Source organism: Elaeis guineensis, chromosome 2, assembly GCF_000442705.2.
Source record: "Elaeis guineensis isolate ETL-2024a chromosome 2, EG11, whole genome shotgun sequence".
Taxonomy (NCBI): Eukaryota; Viridiplantae; Streptophyta; class Magnoliopsida; order Arecales; family Arecaceae; genus Elaeis; species Elaeis guineensis.
The window spans coordinates 50341551-50365114 of NC_025994.2; positions in this window are offsets into that span (position 1 = coordinate 50341551).

The window sequence follows — 23564 nt, forward strand, 5'->3', positions numbered from 1 at the left end:
AACTCCTATGGGAGCCGGGTTCCTGCGACGAGGAAGACTTCACCCGGACTCCTACGGGAGTCGGGTCCCGCTGCAAAGAAGGCTTCACCCGGACTCCTACGGGAGCCGGGTTCCTACGACAATGAAGACTTCGCCCGGACTCCCACGGAAGCCGGGCTCCGTCAGCCACTCCTGCAGCAGGGGCTAATAATGGCGGCGAGACCCGGCCACACGACAAGGATGGATGGAAGGGAAGAACCCCCCCCTGCGACGACAAGTCGAACGACAGGAGAAGGTCAACAGACGACAACATCATGTTATGCGTGGACGAAGTAACGCAAAGCACTTTTTTCCATTTCCCATATGCATACTACAGGGCCAGGACGGCCAGGGAAAGAAGAGCAAAACGACAAAAAACAAGGGGGTGATTACATGAAGACAAAAGAACTCTAAGGAGGCCCTGCTCCCTCCGACCTAGGGTTATCACTTCCATCCCTCGACCAGGACTGCCTCAGGCTCTCCACTGCTTCTTCTAGTTCTTCCTTCTTCCGCAGCGTATCCTGGAGCGCCTGACGAAGTCGCCGACTTTCAGCCTCCGCTTCTCGACGCTGCTTCCGCAGAACTTCGGACTCTGCCTCTGCGTCCGCGACGGCCCTCCGCTCAAGCGCCAGTTGGATGCTCACTTGCTGAAGCTCGGCTGTCTTCTCCCCAAGGGAGACAGAAATCCCCTCGACAGTGCCCCTCAAGGCTAGGAGCTCTTCGGCATCTTGGGTGTTGGCAAGCTGCACCCTAGTAACCAACTGCCTCTGGAGACGAACGACCTCGTCCGCCGCTTGACGGAATCTCCCTTTGTACTCTTGTACCTGCCGGCGCCAGCTGGCCCGCTGTACATCGTGGCTCATCTCAGCATCTTGAAGCTGCTTCTGGAGGTCGGAGACCTTTTGTGACCATATCTGCTCATCCCGCACCGTGAGCCGGGATGAGTTCCCTTCCAGCTGGCCGATCCTCCTCTTCGCAGCTGACAGCTCCACCTTAAGGGTGCTGATCCTAGCTTCTTGAGCCCAAGTTCGATCGCTGGCGCTCTTCGTGCATTCCTCGAGCTCCTTTGTGAAGTTCGCCTTCCTCCGGCTGTAGTCCATAATTGCCTTCACTTGGAGACTCCTGAAGTGGGCGGCCTTAGCGGCGGCCTCGGAATAGCATTTTTTCGACTTGCGGAGCTCGTCCTCCGACTTTTTCAACTTCTTCGTCAGGTGGAGGACCTCCTTTTTTAGCCGTTGGATAGTTGACTTCAGCGGGACCCCCAGGGGCAAGGGGAGTGCTTCGGCAGGACACTGCCATCGGAAGAAGCAAACGTCAAAGACCAACTCATTACGAGAAGAAAGGCAGAAAAGAAGGAGCAGGGGGAAGGAAAGGCCATCCACAATAAGAAGTTCGACTTTATTGATTAATTTTGAAGACAAGCGGAAAGGAAATATGGTGACAAAAGAAAGATACAAGATCGGAGGTCTCAGACCTCGGGGGCAGGGGGTGGAGAGCTCGGCACGGGGGGTGCGACTGCGGTAGCGGCGGACGAAGGGGCAGCCTCGTCGTCAGACTCCTCCAAAAAGCCGAGATCAAGGTCGGGGTATCTACTGGCCACCCTCTCCCGGCAGAGCTCGAACCCCTTGGTGAACGCCTCCAGGCCGAACTGGACGTTCAGCTCCCTCATCTCCGCGGAGGCCTTGAACTCCTCCACCGCAAGGGCCCTGGCCTCCGAGACCAGAACTGGAGTTTGCTCGGCCAGATGGGCGACCTCAGCCTCCGCCTTCCTCGCCGACTCCTCCAAGCTTCGTCTCTCCTCCTCCCGGGCTCGTCTTTCCTCTTCCCGGTCTTGTCTCTCTCTCTCCAGGGCCTCCCGGAGGGCGGCCACCTCGGCCGTCTTCGCTTGAAGACGAGCAACCTCATCTTGGCAGCGCTCCTCCACCCGAAGAAGGTCCCTTCTCATGCGTCCCGACGCCTCGACATAGGCGAAGAGCTGGTGCCCGATTTGCAAGGACAGATAGAGAATTACAACAAAGATCGAGCAACTGTGCAAATAAAAATCCACTTACCTCAAGAAAGGACCCCAAAGTGTCCCAGGCCCGCTGCTCGGGATCGGCGCGGTCGATCCTCTCCACGACGTCGGACAGAATGCAACCATCGAGCAGCCACCAGATCAGAGCCTTGTCGTTGAAGGGGTTCTCCGATCTCCCCTCAGAGCAGACGGACTCGTCTACAGCGGCTCGGTGGCTGCTCACCCTGCGGGCCACCGATTTCCTCCTCCTCCCCGTGGCGGGCGCCTCCGTGGGGCGAACCTCCGAAACAGGGACCCCAGTCGGCGGGCTCCTTGGGGAAGCCCGGGGGGCCACTGGCTCAGCATCCGAAGGAATGTCGATGGTCGGGGTCGCCTGGACGGGCGCGGCCAGGCTCGTCTCCTCCACCCTGGCCCTCTTCGCCGAACCAGAGGTCGTCGCGCCCTTCCTCTTCTGGGCTCTCATAGCCTTGGCGAGCATCCGCGTGGCCTCAGCATCCATTGCTAAAAAAAAAAAAAAAAAAAAAAAAAAAAAACACAAAATAGGAGAAGAAAAGAAGAAAGAAGAAGCAACACCGATCAGTCCAGAGTCAAAAAAAAAAAAAGAGAAGAGAAAGAGAGAGAAGAAGAAGGCAAGAAAAGGAAAGATAAATACTTGCTGGATCCTGAGGGCTCAGGCCGATGTTGAAAAGAAGCTGCTCCCTCAGAAGGTTAGGAAGGGAAGGAGCGGGATAACTCAGAAGCTTCTGGGCAGCCTGGAGGTCGTCCTCTCCTAGGCTGGGAGCCCGGCGGACGGAATCCCTCAGAGACCCCCAAGGGGGCAGACCTAGTTCCAGGGTCGGGCAGTAGACAAAGAGAAATTTCCCCTTCCAGTTGTGAATCGAAGAAGGGACGTCCTTCAGCAACCCCTTCTTACCGAACTGGCGGGAGAAGTACCACCAGTCCTTCGCTGAAGGATGGCGTTTGAAGGTGTAGAAATGTCTGAACAGGGAGAGGGATGGCTGGACCTCGGCTATATGGCAGAGAGAGAGAAACCCTATCAAAAACCTAAAGGAATTCGGAGCGACAGAGGTGAGAGAAATGTCTAAGAAATGAAAGAAGGCGGCAACAAAGACAGGAAGCGGAAGTCGGAGTCCGGCACGGAATGCCTCCTGGTACAAACAAAAGCGACCAGGAGGGGGAGCGCTGGCCCGGTCAGAGGGGCCAGGAAGCTCCAGGTCGTACTCCGAAGGAACCCCGTACCGAGCCCTTATCAGGCGGAGTTCGTCCGGAGTCGACGAACATGGAATGGCACCCGGTGCGAAAATCGGGCAAGGCCCTGCCCCGAACGCGGGTTCGTCCGCAGAAACGGGGGCCTGGGGGTTCGAAGCAGAAGAACTCCTAGAGCTTACGGGGGCAGAAGAGTCGGAAGATATTTTTTTTGGGGGGAGAACCTAAAGGGCCCTAGAAAGGCAGACCGAGAAGGGAATGAGATGCCGAAGGTCAACTCAGAAGAAGACACAAAAGAAATGAAAAGAGGAGAAGCCCCTAGGCGGTAAGAAGAAGAAGGTTGGCACTAACCTATCTTGCTCTGGGGGCCTGGGGAGCGAGAAACGAAAGGCGCCTACGGCTCGAGAGGGCGTTCGCTAGAGCAGACCCTCGGGGAGATGACAGGCGCCAGCAAGAAATCAGAAACAGAGTGGGACGCCTGAAGAGGGGAGGACGGGTTTAAATAGACCCTGGGATCCGACGCCATAATGATCTCAAATCTCCCCAGGCCAGTCTGCGTCGATGCGTGTCCCACTCCCCATGGCAGACGGCTAAAGGCGGCTGGCGGTTGGCAGGGTCATAATTGCACCGTACCTAGGCCAGCGTACCTACGGGGTCTTCGAAGCATCCCCTCGTACCGCCCCAATTCGAAAAGACTCCGGCATGCGCTCATTTAATGCCAATATATCTGGGAGCAGCAGGGCGCGGGATTCGAAGGGACGGTTTCGGCTGTACCTCTGTGTACTTCCTTCATTTGAAATTCAAAACTCGGATGTAGGGAGACTGGTGTTGGGTATAAAATACCCACAACCGAAACCCTCAACGGAATCGACATCTGCGCAGCTCCGCCCGGACTCCTACGGGAGCCGGGCTCCACCACCGACAGCAAGTGCAGCTCCGCCCGGACTCCTACGGGAGCCGGGCTCCACCACCGACAGCAAGTGCAGCTCCGCCCGGACTCCTACGGGACAGCAAGTGCAGCTCCGCCCGGACTCCTACGGGAGCCGGGCTCCACTGCCGACAGCAAGTGCAGCTCCGCCCGGACTCCTACGGGAGCCGGGCTCCACCGTCGACAGCAAGTGCAGCTCCGCTCGGACTCCTACGGGAGCCGGGCTCCACCGCCGACAGCAAGTGCAGCTCCGCCCGGACTCCTACGGGAGTCGGGCTCCACCGACGTCATCAGCGCAGCTCCGCCCGGACTCCTACGGGAGCCGGACTCCGCCGCCAACATCAGAACAGCTCCGCCCGGACTCCTACGGGAGCCGGGCTCCGCTCTCAGTATCAACCGATGGTAAGCTCCATCCGGACTCCTACCAGAGCCGGACTTCACCCTTAACTTTGATTGCAGTGCAGCTCCGCCCGGACTCCTACGGGAGCCGGGCTCCACCGACGTCATCAGTGCAGCTCCGCCCGGACTCCTACGGGAGCCGGACTCCGCCGCCAACATCAGAACAGCTCCGCCCGGACTCCTACGGGAGCCGGGCTCCGCTCTCAGTATCAACCGATGGTAAGCTCCATCCGGACTCCTACCAGAGCCGGACTTCACCCTTAACTTTGATTGCAGTGTAGCTCCGCCCGGACTCCTACGGGAGCCGGGCTCCACCGCCGACAGCAAGTACAGCTCCGCCCGGACTCCTACGGGAGCCGGACTCCACCGTCGACAGCAAGTGCAGCTCCGCCCGGACTCCTACGGGAGCCGGGCTCCACCGCCAACGTCAGAACAGTTCCGCCCGGACTCCCCCGGGAGTCGGGCTCCGCCCACGACCCCTACCGCCAGGAGGACCTTACCCGGACCCCAACAGAAACCGGGCTCCGACCGTTGCAGAGCTTCAATCGACAGATCCACGCCCCCTGACAGGCCCTCAAAACGGCAACGACCCTGCCCCACTTCCTGTGGCAGACTCCGCGCAGTACCATCATTCCCTGACAGGCCGCAGTAACCATAGCCGCCCTGCTCCACTTCCTGTGGCGGACTCCGCACAGCTCCACTATCCCCTGGCAGGCCACAGTGACGGCCACGAACCTGCTCCACCTCCTGCGACGGATACCATGCGATTCTCCTATCCGCTGACAACGGACGCTGCTCCACCCCTCATAACAGATTCCACGTGGCGGGCCGAGGTAATGGCCACGTGTCCGCTCCACTATCTTCCGCAATCAATTTCCCTGACCATGGGCGGCCCACTACCAGGCGGTTACGAACGTCGCCATCAATCTGTTGCCTCCTCCGCCTATAAAAAGGGGATTCAGATACGTTATTCTTTAAGCTCATTCTTTCTTATCTAAAAACTCTGCTAAATTCTCCGTTCGAGCACTCCATTCTTGTTGAGGCAGAAAACTGACTTGAGCGTCGGAGGGTCTTGCCGGAGCAACCCCACCTCCGGTTTAGACTTCCCTTGCAGGTCCCGGCGGCGACCGCGGCTTCCCTGACTCCAGCTTCTCCGGCGCAAGTAGATTTTTGCACCAACAGTTATGGAGATAACTGAGTCATAGCCTCCCATTAAGGTGTTTGATAATGAGTCCATTAACTCAATAATCATTGCAGACCCAAAGGCCTGGTGCTTGTTGACTAATGGAATTATCACTCATCATATGATGACTTGGAAGTGTCTCTCTAATGGTGGTTAGGTGAGCCAACCAAAGTTGGGCTTAATCATTCGTTGGTTAGATACATCAAGTATGATCATGTTAATGGTTGGACCTAACTGGATCCTTACAGTGGAGGCCAAAGCCTACTGATTAGATTTCTGGGGCAAAATTAAAATTACTAGAAATTGTTTAGAGAAATAATTGGTTATGAACCTACCCTTAGATGTACATGGGTTGGCCAACCAAAGTTGGGCTTGTGTGCAGTCTAAGTGGATTCTAGTACCCACTAAGGAATTAGGGTAATTCCTCGAATTGGAGGTAGAGGCTACCAATTCGAATAAAATAGTGGGAGAAACCTTTTGATTAAAGTCCAAATCTTTAGGTTTAATGAATCAATTACTAATTAGGTTATGGTTCTCCTTTGTGCAAATATGGCCACTTCCCTATCGCTCCGATCATTGTTGGACAATGATAAGTTGGTGGGACCCAACTTTGGTAGCTGGTATCGAAAGTTGAAGATAGTCCTGGAGCATGAACGGATCCTATATGTGATAATAGATTCTGCACCTGAGGAGCCAGCTGTCAATGCACGTGGAACAATCAGAGACACTTACCAGAAGTGGCTCAATGATCGGACCACGGTGTGCTGTATCATGCTGGCTATCATGAGCAACGAGTTCAGTCGCAGATTCGAGACGGCTCAGCCAAAGGACAAGCTTCAAATGTTGGAGGATGCCTTTGGCACACCCGATGACGTGGAGAGGCACAAGACTAGTTGTGCCATCTTCAACGCCAAAATGCAGGATGGTGCCTCTGTCACTGATCATGTATTGTACATGATCGAGCTGATGGAATGATTGAGCAAGCTCGACTTTTCCTTGCAGGAGCAGCTTGAGAAAGATGCAATACTGAACTCGCTGCCCAAGTCTTATCTCCCATTCCTCACTCATTATAGAATGACAAAGCCTGAAGAGAACTACCATGGGTTACTGGGGTTGCTTCAGAACTTTGAGAAGGATCACCAACTTCACAAGGAGTCGGTGAATTTAGTAGGAGGTTCGTCTTCTGGTTCTCGACCTTTTAAGAAAGGAAAGAAGAATAATAAGAAGAAAGTAAGGAAGGTGCAAGTTCAGGCTAGGACATCAGTGCAGAGCCAGACCAAAAAGATCAAGCCTGATAAGAGTCTATTCTACTGGCAAGCACCCTAGATTAGATAGTGTGTCAGATATCTACTTATGGCACTATAGGCTAGGTCATATAAACAAGAACAGAATAAACATGTTGACTCAAGAGAGAATCTTCGAAGTTAGTGATTGTGAATCACTTCCAACCTGTGAGTCCCGTCTTCTTGGTAAAATGACCAAGTCACCTTTTACTGAAAAAGGTGAGAGAGCTACTGAGCTCTTGAGCCTAGTACATACTGATGTATGTGGGCCCATGAGCACCAGTGCTAGAGATGGATATTTCTACTTCATAACTTTTACGGATGACCTATCCCGATATGGATATGTCTATCTGATGAAACATAAGTCGGATTCATTTGAAATGTTCAAACGATTCTGAAGTGAAGTAGAAAAATAAACTGAGAAGAGTATTAAAACTCTTCGATCTGATCGAGGAGGAGAATACCTTTCTAGTGAGTTTCTCACATATCTAGGAGAGAATGGGATTCTCTCCTAATGGACTCCTCCAGGAACACCACAGCATAATGGTGTGTTTGAAAGGAGGAATCGGACTTTGTTAGACATGGTCCGATCCATGATGGGTTTTTGCTAGCTTGCTGATATCCTTCTGGGGATATGCACTCGAATCGACCTGTTATCTGTTAAATAGGATTTCAAGTAAGTCTGTAATTAAGACTCCATATAAGATATGGACAGGACGTAAGCCAGTACTTTCACACCTAAGGGTCTGGGGGTGCCCGACCTATGTCAAACGATTAGTCACAGACAAACTTGGACCTAGGTCTGACAAATGCTCATTCATAGGGTACCCCAAAGAGACAAAAGGATATTTTTTCTACCATGCTGATGAACAAAAGGTGTTCGTCAGCCTTAAGGCAATCTTTTTAGAAAAGGAGTTCCTTGGTGAAGGAACCGTTGCCTCTAAGGTTGAACTTGATGAAGTTCAACAGGTAGAAGGACCGACACCAATAGCTGAACCTGAGTCGGATATGATTAGATCACATCCGGAGCCCAATATACCTGCACCATTAAGGCGATCCGGTAGAGTACCACATCAGCCGGACAGATACTATGGTTTCTTGGTCCGGAACGGTGATCCCATCAAACTTGATGAGAATAATGAGGATCCGATCACCTATATGGATGCTATGCAGAGACCTGATTCCGAGAAATGGCTTGAAGCCATAAAATCTGAAATGGAGTCCATGAAGGTCAACGATGTATGGACATTGGTTGACCCACCTGAAGGGGTTAAACCCATTGGGTGTAAATGGGTCTTCAAAAGGAAGAGGGGTGCAGACGAAAAGGTGGAGACCTATAAAGCCCGTCTGGTTGCCAAGGGGTATCGTCAACGTTATGGTATTGACTATGACGAGATATTTTTCCCTGTGGCAATGCTCAAATCTATTCGGATAATGCTTGCAATAGCTGCCCATCTGGATTATGAGATCTGACAGATGGATGTAAAGACAGCTTTCTTGAATGGAGAGCTGACTGAAGAGGTGTATATGATACAACCTGAAGGGTTTACATCCACAGATGAGTCCAAGGTGTGCAAGCTTCAGAGATCCATTTATGGACTGAAGCAAGCTTCTCGGAGTTGAAACATGTGTTTTGATAAGGTGATCAAAATGTATGGCTTCATTAAGAATGGAGAAGAGCCCTGCATCTATAAATGGGCAAATGGTCTAGTTGTGGTATTCCTTGTTTTATACGTGGATGACATTCTCTTAATCAGGAATGACATCCCCGCACTACAGGGAATAAAAGTTTGGTTGTCATCACAGTTATCCATAAAGGACTTGGGTGAAGCATCCTACATCCTAGGGATGAAGATCTATAGGGATAGATCTAAAAGGATGCTTGGGTTATCCCAGTCCATGTACATAGATACTGTGCTGAAGAGGTTCAGCATGGAGAATTCCAAGAAGGGCTATCTACCGATAGGCCATGGAATTTCTCTCTCTAAGAAGGATTGTCCGACAACTCCTGAAGAGAGAGAGCGTATGAGTAGAGTCCCATATGCTTCAGCCGTGGGATCTATCATGTACGCCATAACATGTACAAGACCAGATGTGGCATACTCACTAGGAGTAGTGAGTAGATACCAATCTGATCCTGGAGAAAATCACTGGAAAGTGGTTAAAGCCATCCTTAAGTATTTGAGAAATACTAAGGACCAATGGTTGGTTTATGGCGAGTCAGATCTGAAACTTGTGGGGTTCACAGACTCCAGCTTCCAATCTGACCATGATGACAGCAGGAGCGTGTCAGGTTATATCTTTACTCTGAATGGTGGAGCCATCTGTTGGAAGAGTTTCAAGCAGCATACTGTGGCAGACTCTGTTTGTGAAGCGGAGTATATCGCAGCATCAGATGCCGCGAAGGAAGCTGTATGGCTGAGGAAATTCATCAACGAGCTCGGAGTAGCACCCTCCCTCGATGGTCCAGTCCTGCTCTACTGCGACAGCACTGGTGCCATAGCTCAGGTGAAGGAACCCAAAGCACATTAGCAGACGAAGCACATCTTGCGCCGCTTCCACCTGATCCGAGAGATCGTGGATCGAGGTGACGTCGACCTTCAGAAGATCGACGGAAAGGAGAACCTAGCCGACCCCTTCACTAAAGCCCTGGCAATAAAGGAGTTCGACAACCACAAGTCGAAGATGGGTATTAGATATTGTGCTGAGTGGCTTTAGGACAAGTGGGAGTTGTTGGAAAATGTATCCCAAAAAGCCAATCGTCAAGCTGTTGACGGTTGAGCAACCACGTATTGTAATTGATTTGTTAATAAATAAAATATATTTGGCATTTTCATCATAAGCTTTCATCCTCTAATGAACTCCGTTGTTATGATGAAGTTCTTAGGACTATTTAAGTTCGATAAAGAGAGGATTTATCGATTAGTCCTTAAAACTGTTCACGACCAAATGATAGGCTGTTAATAAGGACGACAGCTTCTATCGAGCATAGGTCACTGTAGGCCATATGGGTTGGTTGTCCTCTTAACCAAGGAGTGTGGAGACACTGGTATGGCATACAGGTGAGATGTAAGGGTACATTATCATTGAACGTGACCAACTCCAGAGTATTCTACTGTCGAGAATATCTCTGATGGGATATAGGTATAAGTGTCCCTTAGATCTGAGATCGCCTCAGTGACTTGCAAGCAACTCACTGTGCTTTGGTACTGGACTAACTGAATTTTTAATTCAGGGACGGAAGGCTTCTGGGCACAGTCAAGTACTTGCGAAGTCAGAGTGTGATGAGATGGGATTGACCACTCCAAGAGTTGGAGAAGAATGAGTCGCTGTATTTCAATTTAGCAAAACCTTGGCCAGGGTAATCCATCAGATGGATTTGATATTTTGAAATACAATGTGGACAACCTGATCAGAGTTGACAGTTAAACTCTGGAGTGTCCTATGATCATTTTAGTCAAGAGGATGAATTATATGAAAACTATATCCGCATGGGTTCTAAGGATGTTGTTCTACACATTCGACCTATCCGGTCGTCGGGTACCATTGCTAGATGGTCACTTCGATTGGTATAGGAATTTGTTCCTATGCTATCGATTTACGTTCGGACCTATGAGGTCACACACATTAGAGTTCATGATCCGATCAGATGGTTGATCAACGATTAAGAATCGTTCTAGGGTTAAATGATCAATACGATTGACATTTAACCCAATGCAAGTGTTGCAGGAGGATCGATTAGCAATTTGATTGCTAATTGGCTTAATTTGATTAAGCCAATGGGCTGAGATTAAGTCTAATTAAATATGATTTAATTAGATTTATTTTGGACTTGATTGGATCAAGTCCAATTGGTTTATTGGATAAGCCAAGTGCAAGGAAAAACTAGTCCTAGTTCAACTAGGACTTGGGTCAATCTAATATCTAATTTGATTAAAAAATTAAATCAGATTTAAATCTAATTTAATCTGATTAAATTAGGTTTTTAATTGGGTTAAGACCTATTTTAATTGGGTTGATCTAATTTTTATTTGATTTGGTTTGGGAAACCAAATTAAAACAAGTCATAAGACAGAATCCTAGTAAGACTAGGATTCCACCTTGCGTCACATAAGCCTTCTCCACGCCCTCTCTCTTATTCAACGCCAATCTCCACTTATTTTGTGCGACAAAAGCCCTCTCTCAGATCTCTCCCACGTTCACAAAAGGTCTCCTCTCTTCTTTCTTACATGGAAGGTGGTTTGGATCAAATCTAAAAGGAATAAGTTTGGATTTCGAATTCTATGAGATAGAGTTTTAGAAATCCAAAACTCTTTCAATTTTGCACCGAATTTATCCAAATTTTTTTTAAAATTTTCGTGGCTTTTAGGGTATACATTGTGCACCCTTTTCTGTTGATCCATATATGAAAATATGAAGGAGATGCTCAAGAGTTGGGCGTCCCTTAACTTGCCATGTTTGGATAAGCCTTGACTAGGTGTTTGACCTAGACAAGGACTCTATCATATCTCTCTATATAAATCGAGTTTCTTCATAAAATTTTAGGAGAAGTCAGAGATTTGAGAGACCTTTGTACCATCCAAAAATTATAGAGAAATACCTTTGGGTCATGGAGATATAAAAGATGCAAGTTTGGGTGTCTAGAGAAAAAAAATGTGAAGAAGAAGAGGGTCTTCTTCTTGGGTTTTTGTTTTCACATCTTTCCTCCCTCCATCTTGAGTTTCCTGAGAGTGTCTCAGATCTGAAACTCCCCCTTCTAGTTTCCATCTTTGGAAGAGTCCAAATCAAGAAGAAGGAGGCACCTGATCAACCATCAAAGAAGGATCAGCACAGTACTAGCATACTGTGCTGATTTCCTGAAGCAGGACTTCTGATCGAGATTCGTGGGCTCGTGTGGATGACTCCTAGAGGTCGGATGCGTGTGCGGCTTGCAACATCATCCTCAAGCCCAGATCAGCAAGGTTAGAATGTCTAACTTGCAAGGTAATAGATCTGATCTATTGTTTAATACATACATTAGATGTAGTATAGAAACATGTTGATATGATCAACATGTAGTTCATGCTATATTTATATATTTTAATTTCTAATTTAATGCCATGTAATAATCATGTAATAGGATCTTAGATCTAGGGATTTTCTGATCTTAGAAAATAAATTTTGATTTATTTTAGTCTTCCGCTGTATGATCTTGAAAAAGTTTCAAGATCTAACCCTCTTTTTCAAGATCTAATCCTGAAACCCTAGATCTGGTTCCTACATTCACGTGGTATCAGGCAGCAGTATGCTGTTTGAAGTGAAAATTGACATGGACTCAAATGTCAAAATCAAGTGGAATTTTTAGGGAGACATCAATCTATGAATTATTAATCACAAAAAATTATTTATAAATCAATCAGCAATTCTCAAGGAAATAATGGCCTAACATCTGTATTTTTATGATCACTAAGTCTAAAAGCCCAAAACTTTTAAAGGCCCATATGGCTTTTAATGGGTGAGAAGAGTTGGCTGGCTGTGTGTTTGCATGAATGTGCAACGTGGAGGCTTCTTAACATGAGGCGTTGGCTTAAAGAAGGCTTTAGTGAGTGGAAACCAAGAATTAAATAATGGGACTCATGGTTCTTAAGAGAGAGAAGTTGCTGTGACGTAGTTTTTGTTGGAAGAGCATTGAAAGTTATTAGGGCCTGCAAGGATTTAAATGAGGGCAACATGGAATGAGGCCTATTGGGATTTAAAAAGAAGATGCTGGGCTTGGCACTGCATGAATTAAATGGAAGCAGCTGGATGCGATTTGAATTCAAGAGGAAGTGGCTTAGTGCAGGAGGCATGGTGCATGTGTTGAAGCATGCGGGAAGCAGTAGCGGTACGAACGGCTTGACGTGGTCATGTGGGACCATGGGCTTCATGCTAGCCGGCATCGAGCTAGAGAATAGATGCACGGCTTCATGTGCTCCTTCATGCAGAAATAAAATATGAGATGTTGTAGTCGAGATTTAAAGAAAAAAAAATATATTTTTTGAAAATTTAAAAAAAAAAATTAAAATTGAACGACTTGCCTTATCCTCCCTTACCCCTCAAATCTCATTCATTCATCTCCTAATTCTTACTCTTTTCTTTAGTCCTACATCGAGAAATTATAAAAATCTTCTCCCCCTAATATCTATAAAAAGTCCTCCACACCTCCTTATTGAAACATCTCTTTCTGCCCATCATAATTCTTGTAGGAGGCCCGTATGACAGACAGGCATACCCACCTTTTAAATTTTTTTAACCACCTTATTCTCATTTTCTTCCACTCTTCCAACACATGAGAAGGAGAGTCAATCAGAGGGAGGTCAGGTTCTGTCAAAGAGGTTATTTTATTTTATTTTCTATTCCAACTTCAAGCCTCGTTAATGGCTTAGGAGTTTAAAATTTTTTGTATTAGAATTTTTACTTAGTAATAAATTAGTTATTTTTATTTAATTTTTATAATTTTAATTTCTACAATAGAGTAGTTTAAATTTCTACATCTTTTAATTCTTTAATTTTTAATTTTTATAAATTAAATTCCAGCAAGTAGCATAAGATTTTATTTTTTTTTTGAACTTTAAATTAAACTATGTCTGGCTAAGCAATCCCTCTGGGGTTTGCGATGAAGCTAGACCATGAATAGAAGCCTTCTTCTTTGAATTTTTTTTTGAGCTTTTAATTTTTAGAATTCTTCTCCCTTCATCTCTCTTGTCAAGAGATTTGATGGGCCATCATTGAGTTAGAATCCCTTCATAGCCCATGCTTGATTCAGTGTAAGAGGGGATGATTAGTGAAAAGCTTACAAATCTCTAAATCCTTTCTTCTCCTTCCTTATGAAAACTTTAATGGGTTATAGTTAGTGTTGGGTGTAAAACCTCCCCCAGCCGAAGTTCGTGTCCGGAGTGACCCCTCGGGGATACTACAGGAAAGCTTCGTCCGGACTCCTATGGGAGCCGGACTCCGTCTCTAACTTCGGCTGCAGGCAAACTTCGTCCGGACTCCTACGGGAGCTGGACTTCGCCTTCAACTTTGATCGAAAGAAGACTCCGTCCGGACTCCTATGGGAATCGGACTTCATCCTCGACTTCGAATGCTGGTAAGCTCCGTCCGGACTCCTACAAGAGCCGGACTCCGTCTCCAACCCCGACTGCAGACAAACTTCATCCGGACTCCTACGGGAGCCGGACTTCATCCCCAACTTCGACTGCAAGAAGACCTCGTCCGAGCTCCTACGGGAGCCGGACTTCGCCTCCGACTCCAGCTACAGACTCCAACCGAACTTCAGCCGACAAGTCTGGACCCCCTGGCAGGCCGTAGTAACGGCCACGACTCTGCTCCACTCCCTGCGGTGGATCCTACGCGGCTCCATTACTCCCTGGCAGGTCGCAGTAACGGCCACGATTCTGCTCCACTCCCTGCGGCGGATCCTATGCGGTTCCACCACTCCCTGACGAGTCATGACAACGGATGCCGCTCCACTCCCCGCAACTGATTCCACATGGCGAGCCATGGTGATAGCCACGACTCCACCCCATTACTCTTCATGATAAATTTCTCCTAGCCCCGTACGGCCCACGACGAGGCGATCATAAACAGTCGCTATCAACCCGCTGCACCCCCCGTCTATAAAAGGGGACCCCAGATACGTTATTTTCTAAGCTCTATTTTCTATCCCAAAACTCTGCTAAAATTTTCATTCGAGCACTCCATTCTTGTTGAGGCAGAGAACTGACTTGAGCGTCGGAGGGTCTTGCTGGAGCAACCCCACCTCCGGTCTAGACTTCTTTTGCAGGTCCCGACGGCGACCGCAACTCCCACGACTCCAGCTTCTCCGGTGCAGGCGGATTTTTGCACCAACAGGATTGGCGCTAGAGGAAGGGGTCGAACCTTCGTGGTACCCTTGTTCTTAAAGGAGCACTCAACGGGACCGCCTCTAGTCATCTTCTCCGACATCTACTCCTCCTTCCCCCCACTAGATCCTTGTCCGATGCCTTCTCACGAAGCATCCACACGGTGACCCACGGCCTCCACGGCCAGATCTCAGGCTCCGGCCTCCCCTCCAGTTTTCCAGGCCCTGCATCCTCCGGCAACGGTGGCCAGTAGGGAGCGGTCAGACAATCGACCTCCGACGGATTTTGCTAACACCATCTCAGGAGGATCCCGGCAGGAAGCAACCAACGTACTGGCCGTACCCCCCAAGCGGCAAAAAATTGAGGAGCCCATAACCTTTACCGAAGAAGATGCTCAGGGAGTCCAATTCCCTCATAACGACGCGGTTATAGTTTCTTTGAATATAACAAATTATGATGTCCGCCGCATTCTTGTCGATAATGAAAGTTCGGCCGACGTTTTGTTCTACGATGCCTTTTCAAGAATGTCCATCCTTGACGGCCATTTGAGGCCGATTACCTCCCCTCTAGTAGGATTTACCGACGACGCTGTCCCGATGGAGGGAATGGTGACTTTGACTGTAGTTGCAGGTCGATATCCAAGACAATCCAGGGCTCTGGTGAATTTTCTGATGGTGAAGGCGCCGTCAGCCTACAACGCAATCCTCGGCCAACCTGGCCTCAATGCTCTTTGAGCCATCGTGTCAACCTACCATTTGAAGTTGAAATTCCCTACCAACCAGGGGATCGGAGAGGTCCGAGAAGACCAAGCCCTGGCCAGACACTGCTACAACATAGCCTTGCAAAGAAGTGACCAATCCGACCCCTGTCCAGTTGATGGGCTGGATGCTCGCGATGACCTCACTGAAGAGAGGGGCGGTCCAGTTGAAGATCTGGTACCGATCCCTTTGAACGACTGGAATGCGGAGCATGTGGCGATGATCGGCTCCAACCTGAGGAAAGAGGTGCGGATGCGTCTCATCAATTTTCTACGAAAGAATGCGGATGTCTTCGCTTGGGTTCCGACGGACATGTCGGGGATCGACATGGAAGTCATGGAGCACCACCTGGCCGTTGATCCCAAGCATCGATCGATGAAAGAAAAAATCCGAGGTCATGCACCAGAGAGGCAGAAGGTGATAGCCGAGGAAGTGGACAAACTCCTTAAGGCCAGATTCATTAGGGAAGTCAATTATCCTGATTGGATTTTCAATGTTGTCCTAGTCAAAAAGGCAAACGGCAAGTGGAGGATGTGCATAGACTTCAAAAAGCTGAATCAAGCCTGCCCAAAGGACAGCTACCCCCTGTCCAGAATTGATCAACTAGTGGATGCGACCTCGGGACATGAGCTCCTCACCTTCATGGATGCATTCTCCGACCATAATCAAATCAGGATGGCACCGGAAGATGAAGAAAAGACTGCTTTCATTACTAACCATGGCCTCTACTGTTATAGGGTCATGCCTTTCGACCTCAAAAATACAGGCACAACCTACCAGCGGTTGGTGAACAAAATCTTCAAGGAGCAGATCGGCCGCAACATGGAGGTCTACGTGGATGACATGCTCGTAAAAAGCAAATCTTCCATGAACCATGTCGCCGACCTCGAAGAGACCTTCGACGCCCTCCGAAAATATAAAATGAAGCTGAACCTGACTAAATGTGCTTTCGGAGTGACCTCAGGGAAGTTTCTGGGTTTCATGGTATCGGGGTGTGGAATTGAGGTCAATCCGGAGAAAATTTGTGCCATCCAGGAGATGGCCGTCCCAAAGTTGATAAAAGAGGTTCAGCACCTTACAGGGAGGGTGGCAGCCCTGAATCGCTTTGTCGTGAGGTCAGCCAAACGGTGCTTATCCTTTTTCCAAACCCTCAAGCAGCCGAAGAACTTTTGTTGGACCCCTGAGTGCCAACAGGCGTTCGAAGAACTAAGGAGCTACCTCGGCTCACCTCCGCTGTTAGCAAAGCCAGAGTCTGGAGAGGAACTGTTTTTATACCTGGCGGTCTCTCCCATGGCCCTTGCGGCAGTCCTTGTCAAAGAAGAAGTAAAAGTCCAACGGCCGATCTACTACGTCAGTCGCGCGTTGAGAGACGCCGAGACCAGGTATACCAAATTAGAAAAACTGACTTATACCCTGTTGATTGCAGCTCGGAGACTCCGATCCTACTTTCAAGGGCACACCGTAACGCTGCTCACCGACCAATCGATCAAGGCGATTCTGCACCGGACGGATGCCTCCGGGAGGATGGCAAAATGGACGATCGAGCTCACAGAATTCGACATCAACTATCGACCCAGGCCAGCAGTGAAGGCCCAGATATTGGCAGATTTCATAGTGGAGTGTACTATCCCAGAGGAGGCCAAACCTGAGCAAGGCGAAATTGACGGCCTGGAGTCCCGACCGAACTTCTCCAAAGAAGAAGCAGATCCCTCTGATTGCTTTTGGGTCCTCTACGTGGACGGGTCTTCCAACACGTCAGGCATAGGTGCGGGCCTGATCTTGATCAGTCCAGAGGGAATCATCATGGAGTACGCTCTGCACTTCGAGTTTTCCGCAACAAACAACAGAGCAGAATATGAAGCTCTGATCACAGGATTGAGAATTGCCAAAGAGCTAGGAATAGATCGGCTCCAGGTCCACAGCGACTCTCAACTAGTAGTGGGATAAGTCAATGGAAACTACGAAGCGCAGGAGGACAGTATGGCTAAATATCTTGAAAAGGTAAAGGAGCTCGTCCCCACCTTCAGCAGCTTCAACATCAGGCAGATTTCGAGGTTGGAAAATGCCAGGGCCGGCCTTCTCTCCAAGCTGACAATGCTGGCTCCGGCCGAATTACCTAAGGGTGTTCTTTTTGAAGTACTCAAGTGCCCGAGTACGAAAGAATTGCGGCCCGTGTTGGAAATTGACCACGAGCCCAGCTGGATCGACCCACTGATAACATATCTCAGAGACGGGGTTCTCCCCCAGGATGCGAAAGAAGCTCGAAAGCTTCGAAATCAAGCCTCCAGATACATCCTTTATGAGGGCAAGTTGTACAAGAGATTATACTCTTTGCCCCTTTTGAAATGTCTCCAGCCTTCGGAAGCTGACTACGCCTTGTGGGAAGTGCATGAAGGAATCTACGGAAGCCATCTGGGGGCTAGATCTTTATCCCACAAGTTGCTCCGCCAAGGATATTACTGGCCGACGATGCATCATGATTCGATTGAATACGTCAGAAAGTGTGATCGATGCCAGAGATATGCCAACATCCAGAGACAACCCGCCACCGAGCTTACACCCTTGAGTGCCCCATGGCCTTTTGCGCAATGGGGGATGGACATCCTTGGACCCTTTTTCGTGGCGTCGGGGTAGAGAAAGTTTCTCCTGGTAGCGATTGACTACTTCACCAAGTGGGTTGAAGCTGAACCATTGGAAAAAATCACAGAAGCAAAAGTGCAAGATTTCATCTGAAAGTCAATCGTATGCAGGTTCGGTCTGCCAAGGACCCTAATCACTGATAATGGACGGCAATTCGTGGGAGCAAGATTCGTCGAATTCTGTGAAGATCCAAACATCTCCCACAACTTCACATCAGTAGCCCATCCTCAAGCAAACGGTGAAGCTGAAGTGACCAACAGAACCCTACTGCAGGGGATCAAGACAAGGCTTGAAAAGGCGAAGGAAACTTGGGCAGACGAACTTTATCATGTGCTGTGGGCGTATCGAACTACTCAAAGACTGCCCACGGGGGAGACCCCCTTTACTTTAGCCTTCGGAACAGAGGCCGTCATCCCAATTGAGCTTAAACTCCCGTCGGCATGAGTCGTAGTATTCGACGAACATCAAAATTCGCAAGGTCTTAAAGCCAACCTCGACTTGCTGGAAGAAAGGTGGGAGGTAGCTCAAGTTCGAATGGCAGCCTACAGACAGAAAGTCGCCTGCTATTACAACTCCCGGGTCAAGAATAAAGCCTTTAGAGCAGGAGATCTAGTGCTTCAACGAGCCACTGTCTCGCAACCTCAGGATCGAGGGAAGCTCACCCCAAACTGGGAAGGTCCGTATGAGGTCAAAGAAGTAGTCCGACCCAGAACTTATTACCTCAAGGAGCTCGGAGGAGCAGACCTCCCACGACCATGGAGCTCGAAAAACTTACGAATGTATTACCGATAACTTTATTTTAAATAAAAGTTGCATATCTATATGTCTCCCCTCTTGGCACTATCTTATATCGATAGGGCAGTCAAAACAAACTGTATCAGAAGCAGGAGGGGAACTTCATCTCGACAAAGTTGAAGGCCCGATTCTCTTTAGACCGGATGGGGGGAGAGGCCCTGCAACGCCCATATGCGCCCCCACAGCCCTGTTAGGGACAGGAGGAGAACCTCGCCCTAACTTGAGCAAAGTCGAAGGCTAGGTTCTCTTTAGACCGGATGGGGGGAGAGGCCCTGCAACGCCCATATGCGCCCCCACAGCCCTGTTAGGGACAGGAGGAGAACCTCGCCCTAACTTGAGCAAAGTCGAAGGTCCGGTTCTCTTTAGACTGGATGGGGGAGAGGCCCCGCAACACCCATGTGCGCCCCACAGCCCTGTTAGGGACAGGAGGAGAATCTCACCCTAACTTGAGCAAAGTCGAAGGCCCAGTTCTCTTTAGACCAGATGGGGGGAGAGGTCCTGCAACGCCCATATGCGCCCCCACAGCCCTGTTAGGGATAGGAGGAGAACCTCACCCTAACTCGAGCAAAGTCGAAGGTCCGGTTCTCTTTAGACCAGATGGGGGGAAGGGCCCAGCAATGCCCATATGTGCCCCTACAGCCGTGTTAGAGACAAGAGGAGAACCTCATCCTAACCAGAGCTGAAACCTATTACGACAGAAATAGGGAAGGAATCTCGCCCCGACATCAATTAAAGTCTGGTCATTCAAGACCAGATGAGAAAAAGGGGGACCTTCCCCAGCAGTCCCTTCGCAATAAGACTCCATCCGGACTCCTACGAAAGCCGGACTTCATCCTCGACTTCGAATGCTGGTAAGCTCTGTCCAGACTCCTACGAGAGCCGGATTTCGCCTCTGACTTCAACTGCAAACAAGCTTCGTCCGGACTCCTACGGGAGCCGGACTCCATCTCCAACTTCAACTGCAGAAAAGCTTCGTCCAGACTCCTACGGGAGCCGGACTCCATCTCCAACTTCAACTGCAGACAAGCTTCGTCCAGACTCCTATGGGAGCCGGACTCCGTCTCCAACTTCGGTTGCAGGCAAACTCTATCCGGACTCCTACGGGAGCCAGACTTCGCCCTCGACTTTGATCGAAAGAAGACTCCATCCGGACTCCTACGGGAGCCGAAACCTCGTCCCCAACTTCAATCGCTGGTAAGCTCTGTCCGGACTCCTACAGGAGCCAGATTTTGCCTCTGACTTCAATTGCAGGCAGACTCCGTCCGGACTCCCACGGGAGCTGGACATCACCCTGACTTCACCTACGGGAGCCGGACTCCCATAGCCCCACCAAGAGCGGAAGAAAAATTCCACTCGAAAAAGAAAAAGGGAGGAGGGGTTAAAAAGGAAAGCGATGGACTACGTCAGTGACGAATGGAAAACAAACAGCGTCAAAGATGTAGAGAACCCGAGCCCGAGCCCTGGTGGGGGGCACCAAACCCGAGCGGCCCCAGACAAATCTGTGGCCACGAACGAAAAGGGCGGATTGATACGATGGCAATCGGGTACCTCCGAACGATGCGAAGGCCGAAAAGAAGCTCGGCAAGCGATAATTCAACACGTGAGTATAAGAGGTAGCAGAAAATTCCCTTCTCATATTATTCATCCAATATACATTATAGAGCCATTAAGGTTGAGGGAGAAGGATAACTGAAAGGCGAGCTGACATGACAACTACCGATAACCTACGAACGACATCAAAAAAAAAAAGGAGAAAAAGAAGAAAAGAAGAGAAATAGAGAGAAGGAAATACAACAATAACAATGGTAAAGGAAAGAAGTTCGGCAGACAACAATTCGACGCAAAGTGCGGACGAAGTAACAAAATCTTCTTCTCATTTTTTAATTAACAAGATATACGTTACAAAACTCGAAAGGGATATATCGGAGGCCACTTCAAGCTGTAGACTTCTCTTCTCGATTCTGTCCTTCCAGTAGCATTTTTCAGTATGTGTGATAAGCCTCTCGGCTCTCGCCCCCCACCTCATTTCGCTCCATCTCCGAAATCCCAACCCTAGGGGAAAAGGATGGGATAGAATTCAAGAAGAACCGAGGTTACCCCGGAGGCAGTGATGGTGCCGGAGATATGCGCCACCACCGTGTGCTCCGCGACAACCACCATCCTAGGTGTTCTGGCAAGGTCGGCGTGCGCTACTTCCACCGTCCCCGCAACAAGTTCTACTGCCCCACCGTCGGTGCCGACCGCTTCTGGTCCCTCGACCCCGATGACATCAAGGATCCTGCCACGGCTTGTGATGACAGCTCTGCCCCCTTGACCGGTGTCGCCCCGTTCAGCTACTCTAAAGTTCTCAGGAGGAACGCCTTCACCAGTTGTCCCTGTTATTAAACCCCTGTTGTTGAAGGAATACTCCCTCGAGCCCCCTTTAAGGCGACGGAAACCCTCAGCGATAGTTTGACAATCTGAGAACTCGCAGACCGCTGTTCTCCTCCTCGCACTCTTCCTAGTCTGTGGCATCCTCTTGAGGTTGGCCTCTGGGGTAGAGGCCCCGGCGGGAGAACCCCGCGGAGAGACTCGAGGGACCGAAGAAGGCGGAGAGCCAGCAGAGATGGCAAAGATCGGTGCAAAGGATGCTCGAAGTTGGAAAGGGCACCGATGGAGTGGCTGAGTGGCTAGGCTCTCAGGCAGAAGAAAGGCGTCGACCCTCAGGCGAAGTGAAGCCCCTGGAGGAAAGGCGGGGGCTTAAATAGGCAACAGAGCCTGGCGCAGTTATAGTGGCAGATGCCCCTAGGCCAACCAGTACCCACCACGTGTCCCACTCACCGTGGCATAGGGTTGATCATTCGCAGACTCTTATGGCGTGACGCTTAGGATCACGTCCTGGTGGGAGTTCCGAAAAGACTTTTCGGGTCGGCCTAATAGGAAAAAGGCTCCAGCATGCACGCATTAAATGCCAAGATTTTTGAGGGCGGTCGTGTGCAGAATTCAAGGAAACGACTTTGGCTGTAAAAATTTTCTGTACTTCCTCCGATCGAAACTCGAACTCGAAAGTAGGGGGACTGGTGTTGGGTGTAAAACCTCCCCCAGCTGAAGTTCGTATCCAGAGTGACCCCTCGGGGATACTACAGGAAAGCTTCGTCTAGACTCCTATGGGAGCCAGACTCCGTCTCCAACTTCGGATGCAGGCAAACTTCGTCCGGACTCCTACGGGAGCCAGACTTCACCCTTGACTTTGATCGAAAGAAGACTCCGTCTGGACTCCTATGGGAGCCGGACTTCATCCTCGACTTCGAACGTTGGTAAGCTCCGTCCGGACTCCTACAAGAGCCGGACTCCGTCTCCAACCTCGACTGCAGACAAACTTTGTCCAGACTCCTACGGGAGCCGGACTTCGTCCCCAACTTCGACTGTAGGAAGACCTCATCTGAGCTCCTACGGGAGCCGAACTTCGCCTCCGACTCCACCTACAGACTCCAACCGAACTTCAGCCGACAAGTCTGGACCCCCTGGCAGGCCGTAGTAATGGCCACGACTCTGCTCCACTCCCTGCGGTGGATCCTACGTGGCTCCATTACTCCCTGGCAGGTCGCAGTAACGGCCACGATTCTGCTCCACTCCCTGCGATGGATCCTATGCGGTTCCATCGCTCCCTGACGAGTCACGACAACGGACGCCGCTCCACTCCCCGCAACTGATTCCACATGGGGAGCCATGGTGACAGCCACGACTCCACCCTATTACTCTTTATGATAAATTCCTCCTGGCCCCGTACGGCCCACGATGAGGTGATCATAAACAGTCGCTATCAACCCGCTGCTCCCCCCGTCTATAAAAGGGGACCCCAGATACGTTATTTTCTAAGCTCTATTTTCTATCCCAAAACTCTGCTAAAATTTTCGTTCAAGCACTCCATTCTTGTTGAGACAGAGAACTGACTTGAGCGTCGAAGGGTCTTACCGAAGCAACCCCACCTCCGGTCTAGACTTCTTTTGCAGGTCCCGACGGTGACCGCGACTCTCACGACTCCAGCTTCTCCGGTGCAGGCGGATTTTTGCACCAACAGTTAGGTTTGAGTCCCTTCATAGCCCATACTTGGGTAACCTAAGAGAAGTGGTTGACACAAAAAATCTCTTAATTAGGATAAAAGCAAAATACTTGATGGATCATAGTTAAGTTAAATCTCTTCATGATCCAAGCTTGTTCATGTTTTACACCTTAATCAAAGGACATTATAAGAAAAACCATAGGAAGGCTCTCTAATTCATGGGTCTAGTGGATTCAAAAGTTCTAGATCTTTTAGATCATTTATCTTTATAATTAATTAATTTACTACTTTGATAGTTAGTAATCCAACCAATAATCTCTCCTCTTTTTCTTTAAAGCTCGTCTTAGCAAATATTTGAATACACCTTAAAAATCTAATTTTCTGTGGGATTGATCCATACTCGTCGGATGTGCTACATTGTACACTGTGTGCTTAA